This window comes from Triticum aestivum, chromosome 7A, assembly GCF_018294505.1.
Source record: "Triticum aestivum cultivar Chinese Spring chromosome 7A, IWGSC CS RefSeq v2.1, whole genome shotgun sequence".
Classification (NCBI taxonomy): Eukaryota; Viridiplantae; Streptophyta; class Magnoliopsida; order Poales; family Poaceae; genus Triticum; species Triticum aestivum.
Genome location: NC_057812.1, coordinates 673370962 through 673375282, shown reverse-complemented (window position 1 = coordinate 673375282; position 4321 = coordinate 673370962).

Sequence of the window (4321 nt, the reverse complement as noted above, 5' to 3'; positions counted from 1 at the left end):
GACTCTCCTGGTGTGCCCTATGTGGCCGGCCGGCCTCCCCCCCTTTGGTCCTTTATATACTGAGGCAGAGGCACCCTAGAGACACACAAGTTGATCCACGTGATCTATTCCTTAGCCGTGTGCGGCGCCCCCAGCCACCATAGTCCTTGATAATATTGTAGCGGTGCTTAGGCGAAGCCCTGCAGCAGTAGTACGTCAAGATCGTCACCACGCCGTCGTGCTGACGGAACTCTTCCCCGACACTTTGCTGGATCGGAGTCCGGGGATCGTCATCGAGCTGTACATGTGCTAGAACTCGAAGGTGCCGTAGTTTCGGTGCTTGATCGGTCGGATCATGGAGACGTACGACTACATCAACCAAACGCTTCCGTTGTCGATCTACTAGGTATGTAGATCATACTCCCCCTCTCGTTGTTATGCATCACCATGATCTTGCGTATGCGTAGGAAATTTTTTGAAATTACTACGTTCCCCAACAGTATGCTCCTATAATACCATGATTGAAACGTTTGTTCCAAAACAAAGAGCATGCCAAGGCGATGGGATGGCACAGAGAAGACCGTAAGAAAGACGGAAAGTTGAGAGTACCCGCTGACGGGTCGTAGTGGAGAAAAATCGAAAGAAAGTACGGGAAGGAGTTTGCAGATGACACAAGGAGCGTATGGTTTGGTCTAAGCGCAGATGGCATTAATCCTTTTGGGGAGTAGAGCAGCAACCATAGCACCTGGCCTGTGACTCTATGTTTGTATAACCTTCCTCCTTGGTTGTGCATGAAGCGGAAGTTCATTATGATGCCAGTGCTCATCCAAGGCCCTAAGCAACCCGACAACGACATTGATGTGTACCTAAGGCCATTAGTTGAAGAACTCTTACAACTGTGGAATGGAACATGTGTACGTGCGTGGGATGAGCACATGGGGGAAGAATTTGACCTAAAGGCGTTGCTGTTCGTGACCATCAATGATTGGCCTGCTCTCAGTAACCTTTCAGGACAGACAAACAAGGGATACCGCGCATGCACGCACTGTTTGGACGATACCGACAGTATATATTTGGCTAATAAGAATGTTTACCTGGGACATCGTCAATTTCTTCCAAGCAGGCATCCCGTAAGAAAGAAAGGCAAGCATTTGAAAGGTGAGGCGGATCACCGGATGAAGCCTCGCCACCGTACTGGTGCTGATGTACATGATATGGTCAAGGATTTGAAGGTGGTCTTTGGAAAGGGTCCTGGTGGACAACCTGTTCCGAATGACGCTAACGGACGCGCACCCATGTGGAAGAAGAAATCTATATTTTGGGACCTGCCCTATTGGAAAGACCTCGAGGTCCGCTCCGCAATCGACGTGATGCACGTGACGAAGAATCTTTGTGTGACCCTGCTTGGCTCCTTGGGCGTGTATGGGAAGACAAAAGATACACCTGAGGCACGGGAGGACCAGCAACGTATGCACAGAAAAGACGGCATACATCAGGGTCATGCAAGCTTCGCTCTTACCAAAGAAGAGAAGGAAATCTTCTTTGAATGCCTGCTCAGTATTAGGGTACCGTCTGGCTTCTCGTCGAATATAAAGGGAATAATAAACATGGCAGAGAAAAAGTTCCAGAACCTAAAGTCTCATGTCTGCCACGTGATTATGACGCAACTGCTTCCGGTTGCATTGAGGGGGCTTCTACCGGAAAATGTTCGATTAGCCATTGTGAAGCTATGTGCATTTCTCAATGCAATCTCTCAGAAGGTAATCGATCCAGAAATCATACCAAGGTTAGAGAATGATTTGGTGAAATGTCTTGTCAGTTTCGAGTTGGTGTTCCCACCATCCTTCTTCAACATCATGACACACGTCCTAGTTCACCTATGCGAAGAGATTAACGTTTTGGGTCCTGTATTTCTACACAATATGTTCCCCTTTGAGAGGTTCATGGGAGTCTTAAAGAAATATGTTCATAACCATGCTAGGCTAGAAGGAAGCATCTCCAAGGGCCGTCAAAATGAGGAGGTCATTGAGTTTTGTATTGACTTTATTCCTGACCTTAAGCCAATTGGTGTTCCTGAATCGCAGCATAAGGGCAGACTGGATGGAAAAGGCACGCTAGGAGGGGAACAAATAATATGTATGGACGGACATTCTCTCACTGAAGCACACTACACAGTTCTACAGAATTCCACCTTGGTGGCTCCGTATATGGATGAACACAAGAATTTGCTATGCTCCAAACACCCGGAGCGGTCTGATGACTGGATTACACGTGAACAAACCAGGAGTTTCGCCATCTGGTTGCAAGCACGTATCATGCATGACACCTCTATTGAAAATGACCTGTACTTGCTGTCCCAGTTACCATCTTCGAATATAATGACTTTCAAAGGGTACGAGATAAATGGTAATACATTTTACACGATCGCCCAAGATAAGAAGAGCACCAACAAAAATAGTGGTGTCCGCTTTTGTTGGGGATATTATCACTAGGCGTGAACCGGCCTGCTTGGGCCGGGATAACTTCATTAGTGGTATAAACAGATGAAGGCCCAAGGCATGTAGCCGGTTTAGAACCTGTAGCCGTAATCCGGCCTGATGTGTAACTTGTATTGTAAGTTAGGAACAGAGAGATACCAACCGGGATATGAGTATGGACCGGTTGGGACTCTATGGACCGACGGGCGTCACCCATGTATATAAGGGGACGACCCGACGGCGGTTCAGAGGACAACGACAACTCGAGTCTAGGCGAATCTTGTTTGCTCCCTAGCCATCGAGACCACATCAATTCCATCGCAACTAGACGTAGGCTTTTACCTTCATCGAAGGGGCCGAACTAGTATAAAACCCTCGTGTCTTTGTGTCCGCTTTAACCCCTTCAAGTAAACTCGTAGCGATGGCTCCACGACTAAGTCCTTTCGCTAGGACATCTGCCGTGACAAATCCACGACAGTTGGCGCCCACCGTAGGGCTATCGCACGGTGGTTTGACGATCTTGGAGGGCAAGCTCAAAGGATTCGAAGGCTATGCTGTGGGCCAGATGACCAAGAGTCGTCGTGGCAAGATCTACATCGACGACGCAGGATGGGGTCCCGAGGCCGATTCGATTGAGTACGGGTACCGGGTCCCCTTTGGTGGCATACACATTTTCATCGGCAAGATCGGTGAGCCGGGGCCTGAGCCGGACATCTGCATCGACCTCGTCGAGACGGCTCAGCGTGCGAGATCTACCGAGGCTAAACCGGCCGTGAAGCGTGCCTTCGTTGGAGTCATCCACGGAGGAGAGCGTGAGGACGAGTCAGAACACGGTAGCGAGATCGTCGTCTATTCCGGCGACGATTCCTCGACCGGAGAGACCGAATCACTATACCATTTACAAGACGACCAGGTTAGGGGCTGTTCCGATGGCAACAGTATTCCGGACCCCCCAGGCCAGGTCAACCGGGTTGGAATATTCATGGCCGACACACAGGCGGCGAATCACTCTTCGACCGCCGCAGCGATACTCTCCGGAGCAGCAGCAGCAGGGGCAGGAGGCCTTGTGCGCCCGCCGGTTCAAGTTCTATCTGATCTGTTTGATGAACTAGCCGCGCTTATGGCAGAGGACAATCCGGCGGATCAGGAGGCCCATAATGCAGAAATTGCGAAGGTGAGAGAGCAGATCGTGCAAGCCAAAGCGGATCTGGCAGCAGAAAAAGACAGGATGGCCGCAGAGCGGGCCGCTTTGGACGCCCAGGCTTATAAGCTCATGCTTGACCAGAACGCATCACAGGAGGTCTTAAAGCGGAAGCACAGATCACGCCTGCCATTAGGGTTTGATCCCCGGAATCTCTTTCACACTCCAGGAGCTGGACCCAGTAATCCGCCGCAGCACCTGGAGACAAACCGGATTGAGGCACCAGGACCAGGGGGCACGGTCCAACCTCGCCTGATGGAACCTCCTCAGCAGAACATTGTGATTCCTCCGCCGGTCCAGACGCCCCCAGGTCATTATTCTAATCCTATGGACAACCTTGTTGTAGCTGCCCGCGATTAGAGGCTATCACAGTTGAAGGGGACTCTCCGCAAGCGATAGAGACGCGCCGGGTTAAGGAGCTTCTCCGGACCGCGCTGATTCAGCAGGAAGCATATTCATACAGCCGTGATCGGATTCACTCTACGCCCCGTCCAAGCCGGAGCTATGGCAGGCGCATGGATGAACCGGCCATATCGAGCAATGCGCGAGGCCGTGAAGCGGCCCGTGGCAATAACCCGACAGGTGGTGTTCGCGATGCTCAGGATGTGGTGGACCGGGCCCGGGCACGAAGGGAGGCCGAGTTAGCAGCACAGGATGATGCGGG